At 46.7% G+C, this 19,157-nt stretch overlaps 1 protein-coding gene across 2 annotated transcripts in view; it reads right to left on the bottom strand.

The window, feature by feature from the left end:
- Window positions 1-19,157, bottom strand: part of LOC143996645 (sodium-dependent neutral amino acid transporter B(0)AT3-like) — a 159,171-nt gene that overhangs the window by 138,926 nt on the left and 1,088 nt on the right. The window lies entirely within an intron of this gene.

A 19,157-nucleotide genomic window follows, 5' to 3' on the forward strand; every position in this document is an offset into this window, starting at 1 on the left:
TCTTCATAAATTTAGGCTAAAATATATTCTGTTACATTTCTTTTGTAAAAATAACCCAAATCAATGTACTGTATATTATTTAGTCTGTGTGACAGTAAAAGCATCTACAAACTATGGTGTATGTATATACAGTATACTTGTATATATGTAGTGGACCCTTGACTTGGTCTGCAGATCTGATCCCAGGTTCTGATCCCTTAATAGAGCAGGCAGGCACATGGTATTTTCAGCCAGACCCATAAAATCTCACTCAGTCCTCAGACAGAAATCAGGCAGATACTCTCTTTATTTTTGTTGTTATTGTCTTTTAGAAATGGGATAGGGAAGAGCTTTGGGATGCCCAGAGCTAAACAACTTGAATGAGGATACTACCTTTAAGGCGGATATACAGAATATAGCAGAGTTTCCCTCCAGAGGCCTTCTCTTCTCCAAGGCACACTGACAGCAAATCTGGAACAATCCCTCTAGCCCAAGCATGTCCAAAGTCCAGCCAGCCTATCGGTTTCATGCGGCCCCACTGGTAATTTGGATAAATATATCTTTTGTGGCCCCCAACAAATCCCCCAGCGCTGCACAATGCTCAGGGATTCGTTGGGGGCCACAAAAGATATATACTGTATTTATCGTTGTGGCAGCCTTGGGGGGGACAGGGAGGGGGCAGGACGAGTGCAGTCAGATTACATAAAGGAGAATCTACTGTTTACTCAGCAGCCTCTGTAATAGGAACTCCGGTCTCCTGGGCTGGCATTGGAAGACTGTTCTGTCTATCATAGGAGGCAGGACTTTGTATTAACCAGTTCCCAACCGCTGCACGCAGATGTACGTCACAGAATGGCATGTGTGGGCAAATGGGGGTACTTGTACTCCCCCCCCCCCCCGCGGCGGTCGGCTTCATTAGAGGACTGATCAGTCCCCAGGGCCAGACCAATGATTTATAGTCTGGACCTGGTGATCGCTCCTTACGAATGGAAACCTTCCCCTTTCTGTGTAAGCCCTTGTACACATGGTCGGAGATTCCCGGCGGAATGTTTCCTATCGGACCGTTTTGTCGGATATTCCGACTGTGTGTGGTCTGCATCGGACTGTTTCCGTCGGAATATCCGACGGACCAAGTTTTCCAACTTGCCGGTAAAATTTTCCGACAAAATGCTCCTATCGGACATACTCCAATCATGTGTAGCCTACTCCGATGGACAAAGTGCCACGCATGCTCAGATCAAATTCCTAGACCAAAGCTATTGGCTACTAGCCTGAACGTAGTCCTGTCGTAACAAAATAACGTCATCGCGTTATGTACAATCGGATTTTCCGACAACTTAGTCCGACCGCGTGTATGCAACATCACTTCCGGACCTCTTCCGGAATTAATCCGTCGGAATTACTCGATGGATTTGGTTGTCGGAAATCTCCGACCGTGTGTACAAGGGCTAAGTGTAAACACAGACAGGCGGAAGTGATGTCATCTCTCTTTTTTCTTTTTGATTCCGTGAGAGGAGAGATAACATCTATCTGTGAGCTGCACAACACTACACTAACACCAGTACACATAGGTACATTGCAACCCCCTGATCGCCCCCCCCCCCCTAGTTAACCCCTTCACTCCCTGTCACTGTGTCACCAATTGCAGTTTTCAGATTTTTCACTGATCACTGCATTAGTGTAATTTGTGACTGAAATAAATGTTAGGGCAGTTAGTAGTAGGCCTTGTTAGGTCTAGGTTACCCCCCTAAACCTCAATAAAGGTTTAGCCCTTGATCCCTCCCCAGTTAACGCTTTCACCCCCCCGTCACCAGTGTCACTAATCGATCGCTGTATTTATGTCACTGGTGAAGCCAGTTAGTTGGTTTTTATAGCGTCAGGTACCCCCATATACTACCTAATAAAGGTTTTAACCCCCTGATTGCCCCCTAGTTAACCCTTTCACCCCCCTGTTACCAGTGATCACCGTATTAGTGTTACAGGTGATGCTGATTAGTTTGTTTGTTTTTTATAGCATCAGGGCGCCCGCCGTATATTACCCAATAAAGGTTTAACCCCCAGATCACCCGCTGGGTTATATTAGTTAGCATCAGTCAGGGTCTGCTTCGCCCCAGCCAGTGTCAGATTAGTGGCAGTAGCACTAACACCCACGCATGCACCATACACCTCCCTTAGTAGTGTCTGAACCAGGGGTCAAGTCCTGGGGAAAAAAGTGTGGGAACTCCCACCAAAGATCCACTCCCCCACCAAAAAATAAAATAAAAATTATACACTTCTATGCACGAACGCTTCAAAAGTGGTATTTTTCATCCAATTTTCGTATTGTATGTATGAAGCTTAACTGTTAGTACATAAAAAAAAAACAATCCTCAATAAACATAAATACAGTAATTCTCTGAATAATCAGCATTCATTCAATTGGGTTTCCATGCAAATGTGAAAATCATGTTCTGATCTTTATTGGGGAATTTTATTTTGTATATAGAGTGTTTATGTGGTGAGTTTACACTTTTCATTGAACAGAGTTTGGATAACACCACGGTAAAAGGAAAGGTCATAAATGAACTCCACTTTTTCTGGACAGAATGCATGGGGAGATAGTGATGTGTTCCTGCTTAGGAGATGTATGTTAGCTTGGGGGGCTACAAACTCTGCAGGGCTCCAACACACACTCGCTGCTATTCCAACCCTTCACATATTTCCACATAAACTTCCCTCCTGGCATTAAACTTTGCCATGTATTGTGCTCAGCTTACCACCCCAAACTGATGTTCCTCCCTCAGCTCAGCTCTCTCCCTGCATGTCCTGTGAGCAGAATAGCTGATCTACCCGTCAGCTAGCTGTGATTGACAGGTAGATCGAAGTGGAAGCTGTCATGGGGCCCCCTACTGGCAATGCCTGAATGGTCAGGTGTACGGCACTTACTATTGCGAGCTGTCTCGGCGGCTGCTGGTGTAGCACCTGCCACACAGCTTGCATACTTCATAGTCTTGCAGGACACGGTTGCTAACGGCAACTGAGTTCCTGTTGTGGAAAAAGTACAGGAACTCTGTTCCCATGCGTTCCCACAGGACTTGAGCCCTGGTCTGAACGGATCGATATCTGATCAGATCTATACTAGCGTCCCCAGCAGTTTAGGGTTCCCAAAAATACAGTATTAGCGGGATGAGCCCAGATACCTGCAAACACCTGCGTTTAGTCCCTCCACCCAGCCCAGCCCACCCAAGTGCAGTATCAATCGATTACTGTCACCTACAAAAACACAACACATGCAGCATCTGCAGAGTCAGGACTGATCCCTGCAACAACTAACAGTTTTTTTGGTAGCATTTGAATCAGTTGCTGACAGTCAGGAGCTCTTTTTTCTGTGAGTCTCACTAGTGTACCAGTAAATTTAGAGACGAAAATGTCAAGTCAAAGGTACACTAGTGAAGGGGCCTGCACATTTCTGAGCATGACAGATGGTGAAGAGGAAGTCACTCATTTGTCAGATTCAGGCTCGGAATACGATCCTGTAGACAGCAGCGGCACCCTGACAGATAGCTCTGACGACTGAGTTGTGGTCCCAGCCAAGGTCAGGTGTGCCCGACCCCATTCTTCTGCTGTCGTTGAGGTGTACAAACCTATGGAGCAGAGAGCCAGCTGCAGCACTGATTTATGTATCTTGACAGCAACAGCGTTTTCTCCCACAATACGTAAATCAGCGACCCCAGTGCTGTAGGAGGTGATTTCACCACCATAGTTAAAAAAAAATGGTACAAGTATGTCCATCATTAGAAGTGGGTGGATGAAGGGCGGTATTCTAATGGTGGGCAGACCCACCGATCAATCTCTTTTTTTGTTCAGCCCATAGGCTGCATGAAATAAAGAACATTGCAATGTATGCCCAGCAAGGACCAGCAACATACTGGTATGTTGCTGGACTTTGAGTGGTTATACCAGAATGATTGCTGCAGGTTTAGGTATCATCTTGGTATCATTATTTTTCAGCCAGTGGTCGGCTTTCATGTAAAAGCAATTCTAGTGGCTAATTAGCCTCTAGACTGCTTTTATAAACAGTGGGCAGGAATGTCCCCCCCCCCCCTCGTCTTCCATGGTTTTCTCAGGCTCTGCTGTCCCAACAGGGAACCCGAGAATGCAGCCGGTGGTTCCACCAGCTGACCATAGAGCTGATCAGAGACCATAACAGCTCCAATCATCTCTATGGCCTAAGAAACTGGAAGCTACAAGTATTTCATGACTGAGGCCGCGTACACACGCGGGGACTGTTCGCTCAACTTTGTCCGCTGAACAGTGTTTCAGCGGACAGTCCGCTCGTGTGTGGGCTTTCAGCGGACAGTTTCAGCGGACAGTTTGACGAACAAAGTTTTTCGGAAATTCCGAAAAACTGTCCGCTGAAACTTGGTTTGAGCGAACAGTCCGCCCGTGTGTGGGCCAGTCCGCCGTACTTTCGAAATGAGCGGACTGTTCCCGCCCGGAGAAAAGCCTGCTCATTTCGAGCGCGTCTCCAGGTAGGCGGGGCCCGCGACGGAGATGTCGCGGGCTCCGCCGCCTGGAATGGACTTAAAGGGGAACCCCAACACCGAAAAAAATCAGTGTGGGGGTCCCCCAAAGTCCACAACAGACCCTTGTCCGAGCACGCTACCCGGCCGGCCAGGAAAGGGGGGCGAGCGAGCGCCCCCCCCCCTCCTGAGCCGTACCAGGCCACGTGCCCTCAACATGGGGGGTGCCTTGGGGAAGGGGGGGCCGCGCGGCCCCCCCACCCCAAAGCACCTTGTCCCCATGTTGATGAGGACAAGGGCCTCTTCCCGACAACCCTGGCCGTTGGTTGTCGGGGTCTGCAGGCGGGGGGCTTATCGGGATCCGGGAGCCCCCTTTAATAAGGGGGCCCCCGGATACCGGCCCCCCACCCTATGTGAATGAGTATGGGGTACAATGTACCCCTACCCATTCACCTGTAAAATAAAAGTACCCAAAAAAAAACACAACACATGAGATAAAATATTTTATTGCACAGCTCCGGGGGTCTTCCGTCTTCGGGGGTCTTCTCGCCGGACTCCTCCGCTATCTTCTTGTAGCTCTTTTGCTAGCGGAGGAGTCCAGCTTTCTTCCTCCCCGCCGCCGGCCTCTTCTCCCGACTTCGGGGGTCTTGTCCCCCTCTTCGGTTCTTCTGCCGGGCCACCGCGCCTTCTTATAGCTCTTTTACAGGCGGTGGCCCGGTCTTCTGTCGCCGTCGTCGCCGCCGCCTTCCGTTCTTCTTCTTCTTCTTCTTCTTCAGGAGATGTTGACACGTCGCTCTCTCCGGCCGGAATGCCAGAGCCGCGCTGTGTGGCCACTTATATAGTGACAATGGGGCGGTGTCACATGGTATATGTCACATGGGTTGGTCACATGGGTTGATGTCACATGGGGACTATGACATCGTAAGGGGGCGGGGTCACCATGTGACCAACCCATGTGACATATACCATGTGACACCGCCCCATTGTCACTATATAAGTGGCCGCGCAGCGCGGCTCTGGCATTCCGGCCGGAGAGAGCGACGTGTCAACATCTCCTGGAGAAGAAGAAGAAGAACGGAAGGCGGCGGCGACGACGGCGACAGAAGAACCGAAGAGGGGGACAAGACCCCCGAAGTCGGGAGAAGAGGCCGGCGGCGGGGAGGAAGAAAGCCGGACTCCTCCGCTAGCAAAAGAGCTACAAGAAGATAGCGGAGGAGTCCGGCGAGAAGACCCCCGAAGACGGAAGACCCCCGGAGCTGTGCAATAAAATATTTTATCTCGTGTGTTGTGTTTTTTTTTGGGTACTTTTATTTTACAGGTGAATGGGTAGGGGTACATTGTACCCCATACTCATTCACATAGGGTGGGGGGCCGGTATCCGGGGGCCCCCTTATTAAAGGGGGCTCCCGGATTCCGATAAGCCCCCCGCCCGCAGACCCCGACAACCAACGGCCAGGGTTGTCGGGAAGAGGCCCTTGTCCTCATCAACATGGGGACAAGGTGCTTTGGGGTGGGGGGGCCGCGCGGCCCCCCCTTCCCCAAGGCACCCCCCATGTTGAGGGCACGCGGCCTGGTACGGCTCAGGAGGGGGGGGCGCTCGCTCGCCCCCCTTTCCTGGCCGGCCGGGTAGCGTGCTCGGACAAGGGTCTGTTGTGGACTTTGGGGGACCCCCACGCCGATTTTTTTCGGCGTTGGGGTTCCCCTTTAAGTCCATTCCAGGCGGCGGAGCCCGCGACGTCTCCGTCGCGGGCCCCGCCTACCTGGAGACGCGCTCGAAATGAGCGGACTGTTCACTCGTGTGTGGGCGAGTCCGTTCATTTCAAAAGTTGCGCGGACTTAGTACGACGAACTTAGTTTGCCGTATTTGTCCGCTCAAAAAGTGCCGTGTGTGGGCAAGTTCGTTCATTCAAAAGTTTGAGCGGACTGTTTGACAAACTTAGTTTCGGCAGACAGTCCGCCCGTGTGTACGCCGCCTTAGGTTTTGCCGGATATAAACAGCGCCATTGGTAAATTGGCAAAGCATTTTATCACACCAATCTTGGTGTGGTCAGATGCTTTGAGAGCAGAGGAGAGATCTAGGGTCTAATAGACCTAAATTTTTTCAAAAAAAAGAGTACATGTCACTACCTATTGCTATCATAGAGGATATTTACATTCCCTCAGATAACAATAAAAATGATAAAAAAAGAAAAAAAATTAAAGGAACAGTTTAAAAATATAATTTAAAAGCAAAATAAATAATGATAAAAACAAAAAAAAGCACCCCTGCCCCCCTGTGCTCGCAAGCGTCGGTCTGGTGTCATATGTAAACAGCAAATGCACCATGCATGTGAGATATCACCACGAAGGCCAGATCAAGGGAAATAATTTTAGCAGTAGACCTCCTCTGTAAATCTAAAATGATAACCTGTAAAGGCGTTTAAAGGCTGTTAAAAATGTATGTAGTTTGTCGCCGCTGAACGTTTGTGCGCAATTTTAAAGCATGTCATGCTTGGTATCCATGTACTCGGCATAAGGTCTTTTTTTCTTTAATCAAACATTTGGGCAATATAATATTTTTTTCATGTAAACAAAAATTGTCAGAAAGGGCTTTGTCTTCAAGTGGTTAGAAGAGTGGGTAATGTGTGGTATAAGCTTCTAAATGTTGTGCATAAAATGCCAGGACAATTCAAATCACCGCCTTCAGGCTTTCTAAGGGCGTAAAATGGTGATTTTACTTCCTCACTACCTATCTCAGTTTTGGAGGCCCTGAAATGTCAAGAAAGCACAAAACCCCCACAAATAACCCATTTTGGAAAGAATTTTTGAAAAGACACTTCAAGCTTTTTGCTGAGAGGCATGTTGGGTCCATGGAATATGTGATATTTTGCCACAAGTTTCGGGAAAATTCATTGTTATTATTATTATTATTATTTTTTTGTTACACAAAGTTGTCACTAAATGATATATTGTTCAAACGTGGCATGGTTATATGTGGAATTACACCCCCAAAATCCATTCTGCTGTTTCTCCTGTGTATGGGGATACCACATGTGTGAGACTTTTTTTGGTAGCCTAGCCGCACGTACAGGACCCCGAAAACCAAGCACCGCCTTCAGGCTTTCTAAGGGCATAAAATGGTGATTTCACTTCCTCACTACCTATCACAGTTTCGGAGGCCATGAAATGACAAAATAACTGAAAACTGAGATGGGCAGTGAGGAGTGAAATCAAAAATGTACGCCCTTAGAAAGCCTGAAGGTGGTGATTGGTTTTCAGGGTCCTGTTCCACACATGTGGTATCCCCATACTCAGGAGTAGCAACAGAATGTATTTTGGGGTTCCATATATTACCATGCCATGTTTGAACAATATATCATTTAGTGACAACGTTGTGTAAAAAAAAATAATAATAATAATTTTAATTTTCCCAAAACTTGTGGCAAAATATAAAATATTCCATGGACTCAACATGCCTATCAGAAAAAAGTTTGGGGTGTCTACTTTCCAAAATGGGGTCATTTGGGGGGATTTTGTGCTATCATTTCATTTCATGGCCCCTGAAACTGTGATAGGTAGAGAGGAAGTGAAACCGCCATTTTCCACCCTTAGAAAGCCTGAAGGCGGTACTTGGGTTTCGGGGTCCTGTACATGACTAGGCTCCCAAAAAGTCTCACACATGTGGTATCCCCGTACTCAGGAGAAGAAGCAGAATGTATTTTATTTTAATTTCACATATGGTCATGGCATGTTTGAGCAACAGATCATTTAGTGACAACTTTATGCAAAAAATAAAAATAATTGTAATTTTCCCGCAACTTGTGTCAGAATAAAAAATATTCCATGGACTCAACATGCCTCTCAGCAAAAAGATTGGGCTGTCTACTTTCCAAAATGTGGTCATGGGGGGGGTTGTGATATCTTGGCATTTTATGGCCTTCAAAACTGTGATAGGTAGTGAGGAGTGAAATCAAAAATTTACAAAAATTTATAAAGCCTGAAGGTGGTGCTTAGTTTTCGGGGCCTTGTACATGGCTAGGCTCCTAAAAAGTCTCACACATGAGGTATTGCCATACTCAGGAGAAGCAGCAGAATGTAGCAGAATGTATTTTGGGGTGTAATTCCACACATAACCACGGCATGTGTGAGTAATACATCATTTAGTGACAACTTTGTGTAATTATTTTTTTCTTTAAATAAAATATTCAATGGGCTCAACATGCCTCTCAGCAATTTACTTGGGGTGTCTACTTTCCTAAATGGGGTCATTGGGGTGGGGGTTGTACTCCCCTGCCATTTTAGCAACTCAAGAAATGAGCTGCGTAAATTCCGGAAAATGTACCCTAGTTTGTAGACGCTATAACATTTGCACAAACCAATAAATATACGCTTATTGACATTTTTTTTTACCAAAGACATGTGGCTGAATACATTTTGGCCTAAATGTATGACTAAAATTGGGTTTATTAAACATTTTTTATAAAAGTAGAAAATATAATTTTGTTTAAAATTTTTTGGTCTTTTTCCATTTATATTGCAAAAAATAAAAATCGCAGAGGCAATCAAATACCATCAAAAGAAATCTCTATTTGTGGGGAAAAAAAGGACGCACATTTTGTTTGGGTAGAGCATTGCATGACCGCGCAGTTAAAGCAGCGCAGTGCCGAATTATAAAAAGTGCTCCGAAATCCTCCGGGTCTGAAGTGGGTAACCAACACCTCCACAGCCTGTCCGGGGCTCTGCTCCTCTCCCGGAATTATGGGGTTCTCCTCCTCTTCTTCTGCAGTGGCAGGAAGCGGCGACTACCTGTGTCTGCTTGACTCCTCAGGCTTCCTCCACTGTGTCTCCTCTTCCGTCAAAACGTTAGGCATTTTTCATCCAATAGGATCGCCTAATGTTTTGGCCAGTCGGGAGACAGGTCTCACTGACCTGCCTCCTGATTGGCAGGCAGGAACGTTAATGTGAATGTAGCGAACATTCATTCGCTATGTCACACAACAGGGTGGGATCGGAACGTAGTTCTCTGCGCCCCGGGCCCACCCTATTTTGAAGCCTATTAGAGCCTCTGGCTCTAATCATGCGCTTCAAAATACACACCCCCGCCTATCCCCGCCATAGTATTTCATGTGTCCAGCGTCCTGAAAGGGGCCTCGCGCATGAATAGGGAGGGCGGCTAAGGTGTTGGGGAGCGGCTCCCACGCATTATGGGCCACAATGCACAGGCCGCCATTGCTGTGCCATCAATTGAGAGACCCTTGCCTCAGCCGTGACTTCCGCGTACATATGAGCGAGTGACATCCTTGTGGTTGGGCCAGTCAAACAGCCGAAGCCCCCAAACCCGGAAGGAACACTAGGTGAAGATGGGAACGCCGGGGAGCCTTTATAGTGTACTGCTGGAGGGCTTTGTTCCAAGGTAACTCTTCCATAATATGCTAGTATACAATGCACAAACTTGTATTTTTGTATGAGATATGTGGTTAGCTACCCCTGGACTGGCTCCAACCCCGCTTATTCTATATAGATTATTGTCCTGTTAAATGACCTGCTGGAGGGTGTGTCTCAAATATGCCTGTCAATAAGGTGAACACTCCCGAAGATTTTCTTTAAAAACAGAAAGTGAGAGGAAATCCCTCTAAAATGAGGAAATCCCTGGTTGTCAGCAGAGTAACCAGCATTAGTGCCCCAAAATTAAGATTTCCCCCTCCTGTTCTGGTGACAACTGAAATCTTGATATTATCTTTCACCTTTGATGATAAACAGGACAAATTGAGAGGGTGCATTGATCAATCCTTAATGCACCTGGTTTGAATAAGCCCTTGAAGAGGTTTTCCACTTTTACAGAGAAAGTAGAAACCCTTTCAATTGGCACGGCTTTGGTTATTATTGGTGCCTTATTTGATACAGCTCACATTGGAACCCAATGGATTTTTCAAACAAGGGCTGCCTGACTTTCTGACTTTGGAAACACTTTGATGATACCTGATAAAAACCAAGTGGTGGTAGACTCAGCAGGGCTGGATTTCCACTAGGGTACATAGACTGTGGCCTGGGGCCCCATCGGGACACTGTAGAGAAGCAGTGAATGCCTTGTGCTGGAATGGGCTGTCTACTGCATTCTTTCTTGCATGTTAAATTTAGTAATTTAGTAACTATATCTTTCATGCAGAAAATATGGGTTTTAAATTAAAAGTCCAGTCAAATACTATCTAAGCTTAAAGTGTTTGTTAAGTCTAAATTAAAAATCTCTACCAGCCCCTCTATTATAGGCAGGTATACCACACTATGTAAGTAATTTCTAAAAACAAGGTTTATTAATACAAATTTAGAGCAATGTTCAGGCCAGTTCCGTGCCTCGTGGCCGCTTTACAGCTCTGATATATGGCTTCTGCAGGAGATGCCGAGATCTCCCTCTGATGTCAGGCGAGGAGGTCACGTGGCCGCTCAGCCCCTCCCATAGAAACCCTGTCTCGAAGATTTAAAGCAGCCACCACTCACGTGACCAGCCTGATGATCGCTCTACATAGGTATTTACAAGCCTTGTTTTTAGAAAAAACTTACAGTGTGGTATGCCTGCCTATAATAGAGTGGCTGGCAGTGACCATGGTACATTTTTTATTTTTAATAATAGCGGCAGGGGGGGAAGGAAGATCACCTCTCCGCCCTCCCTCTCTGCAATCTTCTGGGACACATCACAGGTCCCAGAAAATTGCCCGGCCTTTCACAGTGTGCAGCATGGCTCATGCTCAAGCCACAGCCTGGTGCTCACAGTTAGAATGCCAATGCCTCAGAGAGGAGGGAGAGAGAAGCGAGGCTTCCTGCACCCGTCTTGCTGGAACATGGGACATGTGAATATCTGATTATTAAAAGTCAGCAGCTACACTTTTTGTAGCTGCTGACTTTTAAATAGGTGGAACTCTGCTTTAAGTCTTCTCCTATCCCCATTCTAAGCCTAGTCTAACTAAATCCTGTAAAGGAAAGATGTCTATGCCTACATATTCTGAGGCTGCTCCAGTCTAGTCACACGATCAACTCCTTCAGTTTAGAGAAGGAACAGCCGGCAAAGGATACCCCATAGTAAGCCTATGAATGACAGCACCACAGAGGTATTAGAGCCATTGTTGGTGATCTCTCCTCTTCACATATTTACATAGTAGTTGAGGTTGAAAAAAGACACTAGTCCATCAAGTCCAACCTATGAAAGGTTCACTGAAGCCAGCTGCTGGGGAGATTGTGTAACCAGAATGGAGAACCTTCAGAATAAGTAAATATAAACATCTTGCCTTAGAATAGTTAGTTTGAATAGGGCTTGGCATGGGGATGGGAGCAGGTTTTAGCTTAGATAGTATTTGATTAGACTTCTACATTAATATTTTATACCTGTAGTGAAATGCTGTCAGGTGAAAAAGTTCTAATAAACTATTTTTGGACTTTTTAGCTAGGGGTCGCTGCAGTCGCACTTGCCCTGTTGTTCTGCCGCTGTGGGGGAGCACCAAGACCCGGCGTCTCCCCCAGCATCCTTAGCTGTTCATTTAACATGCAGGAGGAGGTGGGAGGCAGCGAGATCAGCAGCTCTATGGTGCCTGCGAGCCACAGGATCTCCCTGGGGCTTGTAGATCACTCTCTGAATGTATATAGTGGAGAGAAGATGGGCCCGAGCATGTATCGGCTTCACTCTTCAGCGAGTCACTCTGCTTCATCACTCTTGCCGATACATGCCCAGATCAGAGGCACCTCCCCTCTCCACTGTATAAATTTGGAGAGAGAACTACAAGCCCCAGGGAGATCCCGTCGCCCGTGGACACCATAGAGCCGCCGATCGCTGCCTCTAACCACACCCCAGGTGCGGGGGGGGTACAGAGATGTGCTGGCGGTCCAAGGTGCACAGCGGATACCAGCCAGGTACAGGGGAACCTCTGGAAGGGGAGAGATTGTCTGAGGACCCTCATGTAAGGGGGCCCTCTGGGAATCCTCATGTAAGGGGGGCCTCTCTAGGGACCCTGAAGTAAGGGGGGCTCTTTGGGGACCGTGATCTAAGGAAGGGGCTCTCTGTGGACCCTGATGTAAGGAGGGGCTCTCTGAGAACCCTGATTGTAAGGGTGGGCTCTCTGGGGACCCTGATGTAAGGAAGGGGTGCTTTAGGGACCCTGATGTAAGGAGAGGCTCTTTGGGGGCCCTGAAGTAAGGGGGGCTTGCCAGGGACCCTGATATAAGGAAGGGGCTCTCTGGGGACCCTGATGTAAGGGGGGCTCTCTGGGGACCCTGATGTAAGGGGGGATTCTCTGGGGATCCTGATGTAAGGGGGCTCTCTGTTGACCTTAATGTAAGGGGTAGGACTCTCTGGGGACCCTGATGTAAGGGGGGACTCTCTGCGGACCCTGATGTAAGGGGGGACTCTCTGGGGATCCTAATGTAAGGGGGATCCACACTATGTAACAATATTTAATATATATATATATATATATACACACATACACACACACATACAGTGCCTTGCGAAAGTATTCGGCCCCCTTGAACTTTTCAACCTTTTGCCACATTTCAGGCTTCAAACATAAAGATCTAAAATTTTAATTTTTTGTGAAGAATCACCAACAAGTGGGACACAATTGTGAAGTGGAACGAAATCTATTGGATAATTTAAACTTTTTTAGCAAATAAAAAGCTGAAAAGTGGTGCGTGCAAAATTATTCGGCCCCTTTACTTTCAGTGCAGCAAACTCACTCCAGAAGTTCAGGGAGGATCTCTGAATGATCCAATGTTGTCCTAAATGACTGATGGTGATAAATAGAATCCACCTGTGTGTAATCAAGTCTCTGTATAAATGCACCTGCTCTGTGATAGTCTCAGGGTTCTGTTGAAAGCGCAGAGAGCATCATGAAGACCAAGGAACACACCAGGCAGGTCCGTAATACTGTTGTGGAGCAGTTTAAAGCCGGATTTGGATACAAAAAGATTTCCCAAGCTTTAAACATCCCAAGGAGCACTGTGCAAGCGATCATTTTGAAATGGAAGGAGTATCAGACCACTGCAAATCTACCAAGACCTGGCCGTCCCTCTAAACTTTCAGCTCAGACAAGGAGAAGACTGATCAGAGATGCAGCCAAGAGGCCCATGATCACTGTGGATGAACTGCAGAGAACTACAGCTGAGGTGGGAGAGTCTGTCCATAGGACAACAATCAGTCGTACTCTGCACAAATCTGGCCTTTATGGAAGAGTGGCAAGAAGAAAGCCATTTCTCAAAGATATCCATAAAAAGTCTCGTCTAAAGTTTGCCACAAGCCACCTGGGAGACACACCAAACATGTGGAAGAAGGTGCTCTGGTCAGATGAAACCAAAATCGAACTTTTTGCCCACAATGCAAAACGATATGTTTGGCATAAAAGCAACACAGCTCATCACCCTCAACACACCATCCCCACTGTCAAACATGGTGGTGGCAGCATCATGGTTTGGGCCTGCTTTTCTTCAGCAGGGACAGGGAAGATGGTTAAAATTGAGGGGAAGATGGATGCAGCCAAATACAGGACCATTCTGGATGAAAACCTGTTGGAGTCTGCAAAAGACCTGAAACTGGGACGGAGATTTATCTTCCAACAAGACAATGATCCCAAACATACAGCAAAGTCTACAAAGGAATGGTTCACAAATAAACGTATCCAGGTGTTAGAATGGCCAAGTCAAAGTCCAGACCTGAATCCAATCGAGAATCTGTGGAAAGAGCTGAAAACTGCTGTTCACAAACGCTCTCCATCCAACCTCACTGAGCTCGAGCTGTTTTGCAAGAAAGAATGGGCAAGAATTTCAGTCTCTCGATGTGCAAAACTGATAGAGACATACCCCAAGCGACTTGCAGCTGTAATCGCAGCAAAAGGTGGCTCTACAAAGTATTAACGCAAGGGGGCCGAATAATTTTGCACGCCCCACTTTTCATTTTTTTATTAGTTAAAAAAGTTTAAATTATCCAATAGATTTCGTTCCACTTCACAATTGTGTCCCAATTGTTGGTGATTCTTCACAAAAAATAAAAATTGTATATCTTTATGTTTGAAGCCTGAAATGTGGCAAAAGGTTGAAAAGTTCAAGGGGGCCGAATACTTTCACAAGGCACTGTACACATGTATATTATAGACATGTGTATGACTGCCCAAGTGTATGACTTTCTTTACTTCACTGCTTTTTTTTTTTTTTTCTTTTGTAGACCTAGCAATGCCCCTGGTTGGGGCCCTTCATGGTTTCTTGCACCGGGGGCCCTGAAGATTCTAGTTACGCTTCTGGATTGTACTTATTGTAGAAGACAATGTAGATACACGAGAAAGAATTTCAGAATAGGGATTTCTCTTTTTTTTACTTAAAAATTAAAGCCTTTAAAATTAAAGTAGAACTAAAGACTTTTTTTTTTCATTTTGGATAGAGCAAGGGAGGTTTACAGCCCCTGTTTTTTTTCCATCTGTGTCCCATTGGGAAGATTTCCCTTCACTCCCTGTCCCATAGCCAAAACAGAAGGTCAGAGGAAATGCCTCCAAAGTGAGGGAATTTTTCATTATTACCAGGGTCACCAGCATGCACACGGGGTGTGCCGGGTGTGTCTGGGCACTCCCTAATCACCCCGTGCTGTCTCCAGAGATTTGGCCCAAAATGCTGAATCCAAGAGAGTTTCACAGGCAGCAGATTGTGAGAATTACCAGAGCTGTTCAGTGTATGAAACTGTCAGACAATGATACTGCATGCAGGGAGAGACACTAGCTGTCAAAAGTCAGTGGTAATGTCGAGGGTGGGCAGGACCAAACAGCCATCAAAGCCAGCCAATGGGATGGGGTCTGGGTGGGCCACTACATTTACATTTAGGAGGCCCCGCCCCCTCTCTGAAGCAGCTCAAACATTGACTTGTGTTTATAGCGCTTGGACCCGCCCACCCCGACATCGTGGCTGAGTTGTAAGTCATCACAACTCAGCCACAATGTCAGGAATGGGCGGGATAAAGCGCCAACAACAGCCAATGATTGGGCTGCTTCAGAGAGGGGGCGGAGCCAGAGAAATGTAGCGACCTGCCCAGACCCAACCTATTGGCTGTTGTTTGGTAACTGTTCAGTCCCGCCCACCACCGTCATCACCACTGACTTTTAACAGCTAGTCTCTCTCCCTGCATGTAGTGTCATTATCTGACAGTTTTATACACTGAGACAGCCAGTGCTGCTTTTCAGTGCCAACCAATTCTGCCTATAAGTGCCAACCACTTGGCGGCACAGTGGTATAGTGGTTAGCACTCTCACCTAGCAGTAAAAAGGGTTGCTGGTTAAAATCCCAAACACAACACTACCTGCCTGGAGTTTGCATGTTCTCCCTGTGCCTGCATGGGTTTACTCTGGTTTCCTCCCACACTCCAAAGACATGCGGTTAGGTTAATTGGCTTTTGTCCAAAATTGGTCCTAGTATATGAATGGGGACCTTGGATTGTGGGCTCCTTGAGGGTAGGGACCGATGTGAGTGTGCAATGTACAGGGATAGGGACAATTGTAGACACTCACTCAGATTGGATCGGTGTCTTTATTCAACCTTACTAACTATGTAATCAGTGCTGCCAGTCATTTTCAATCAGTGCCCATAAGTCCTACCAATCAGAGCCCATCAGCACTACCAATTAGTGCCCATCAATACTGCCAATCAGTGCTGCCTTAGGAAGGGATGCTGGAAACCCCTCTACAGATAATTACAATACAAATTACCTTCAAGTGCAACAACTTTTTAGTTAGGAGGTTCACACCATTATAGCACTTTGGAATTTTTATTTTTTAGAGTGTTACACTTAATTGTATATGTTTTAGTTACGGTTATAATGTAAATTATTGCACTTGAAGTTAATTTCCCACCATCTCTGCTAAGTCCATGTCTTTATGGACCTTGCTTTGTGCACTGGTAGGCAGTCATGTTGGAACAGGAAGGGGCCACCCCCAAACTGTTCCCACAAAGTTGGGAGCATGAAATTGTCCAAAATGTATTGGTATGCTGATGCCTTAAGAGTTCCCTTCACTGGAACTAAGGGGCCGAGCCCAACCCCCAAGAAACAACCCCACACCCTCCTCCACCAAATTATTTGGACCAGTGCACAAAGCAAGGTCCGTAAAGACATGGATGAGCGAGTTTTGGGTGGAGAAACTTGACCTGCACAGAGTGCTGACTTCAACCCGATAGAACACCTTTGGGATGAATTTTGGTGGAGACTGTGAGCCAGGCCTTCTTGTCCAACATCAGCACCTGACCTCACAAATGCCCTTCTGGAAGAATGGTCAAACATTCCCATAGACACAGTCCTAAACCTTGTGGACAGCCTTCCCAGACTGAGATGACATTAACCACTTAGCAACCGGCCCATAGCTGAATGACGGCTACAGGGCGGTTGCTTAACTCTGGGAGGACGTACTATGATGTCCTCCCAGAATTCCGCTCTCGCACGCCCCCTGGGATGCGCACCTGAGAACTTCTGCGACCGCTGGGTCCGCATCACGGATCACGTTGAACGGCCGCTGATTGCGGCCGTTTACCACGTGGTCGCTCCGTCAAACGGAACGATCGCATGTAAACAAACCGCCGTGATTTCCGGTTCCTCCCTCCCCTCTTCGTCCAGTGTAAGCGGAAAGGGGAGAGAGAGATCAGTGGCAACAGCACTGTGGGCTGCATGTGTAGTGCCCACAGCGCTGCTCAGTGACCGATCCATCCATCTATCCATCCATGCTCAATCAGCCATACTCTGCATACCCAGGCATACCCATCCATACTCTGCATACGCATCCATACTCTGCATACGCATCCATACTCTGCATGCTCTGCATACGCATCCATACTCTGCATGCTCTGCATACCCATCCATACTCTGCATACCCATCCATACTCTGCATACTCTGCATACCCATCCATACCCATCAATACTCTGCATACCCATCCATCCATACTCTGCATAGCCCTCTATACTCAGCATACTCATCCATCCATCCATGCTCACCCATCCATACTCAGCATACTCATCCATCCATCCATGCTCAGCCATCCATACTCAGCATCCTCATCCATCCATCCTCATCCATCCTCAGCAATACTAATCCATTCATCCATCCATGCTCAGCCATCCCATCCCCCCCATCTATAATTATCTGTACCCAGCCATACTCAGCCGTACACAGGCGTACCCAGCTGGACCCAGCCATACCCAGCTGTACTCAGTCATACCCAGCCGTACTCAGCCATACCCAGCCATACTCAATCATACTCAGTCATACCCAGCCATACTCAGCCATACCCATCCATACTCAGCCGTACCCAGCCATACCCAGCCTTCCTCAACAAAAATCAATTGTGCTCAGTCATACCCAGCCGTACTCAGCCATGCCCAGCCATCCCATCTATACTTAGCCATACTCATGCGTACCCAGCCATACTCATTCACGCTCAGCCATCCCCATCCACGGCTCATCCATCCCCATTCATACTCATCCATGTCACATCCATGCCACTACAGTGCCTCACAAAAGTGTAACAGGTAGTCAAATTAGATTTGAAACTTATTTTCCTAGAACACCTGATGGTGCTCCCTGCATGTTGGTCCTCTGTATGTGGCCACGCTGTGGAAAAGTCTCACACATGTGGTATTGCCATACTCAGGAGGAGTAGGAGAATCTATTCTGGGGTGTAATTTTTGGTATGTACATGTTATGTGTTAGAAATATTGTGTAAATGGACAACGTTGTGTAAAAAGAAATGCGTTTTCATTTTCTTTACACATTTTCCAAAAACTTATAGAAAAAAATGACATGTTCAAAAGACTCGATATGCCTCATAGATTATACATTGGGTTGTTTTCTTTCCAAAATGGGGTCATTTTTGGGGTGTTTCCATTGTCCTGGTTCTCCAGGGCCTTCAAAAATGTAAGAGGTAGTCAAGAAATGATATGTGTAATTTATGCTCCAAGAACGCCTGATGGAGCTCCCTGCATGTTGGGCCTCTATATGGGGCCACGCTATGTACAAGTCTCACACATGTGGTATTGCCATACTCAGGAGCAGTAGTAGAATGTGTTTTGGGGTATGCACATGCTGTGTGTGAGAAATAACCTGCTAATATAACAATTTTGTGAAAAAAAGAAAAGAAAATCTTGATTTTGCAAAGAATTGTGGAAAAAAATGGCAACTTCAAAAAACTCACCGTGCCTCTTACTAAATACCTTAGAATGTCTACTTTCCAAAATGTCTACTTTCCTGGCTTGTTAGGATCTCAAGAAATGAGATAGGCCATCAGTACTTCAGGTGTGATCAATTTTCAGAGATTGGCACCATAGCTTGTGGACTCTATGGCTGCTTTCACACTGGGGCGGGAGCGGCGTCGGCGGTAAAGCGCCGCTATTTTTAGCGGCGCTTTACCGTCGTTTTAGCGGCGGTCTGCGGGCGCTAGCGGGGTGGTTTTAACCCCTCGCTAGTGGCCGAAAAAGGGTTAAACTCCGGCTTTCACACTGGAGGGAAAGGGGCCGGTTTTTTTCAGGCGCTACACAGGCGCTATTTTTAGCGCTGTAACGCCTGAATACCGCCCCAGTGTGAAAGCAGCCTAAAACTTTCACAAAGACCAAATAATATACACCGATTTGGGTTATTTTTACCAAAGATATGTAGCGGTATAAATTTTGGCCAAAATATATGAAGAAAAGTACAT

Source organism: Lithobates pipiens, unplaced genomic scaffold (genome assembly GCF_037356315.1).
Source record: "Lithobates pipiens isolate NorthernLeopardFrog02 unplaced genomic scaffold, aLitPip1_a1.2 Scaffold_19, whole genome shotgun sequence".
Taxonomy (NCBI): Eukaryota; Metazoa; Chordata; class Amphibia; order Anura; family Ranidae; genus Lithobates; species Lithobates pipiens.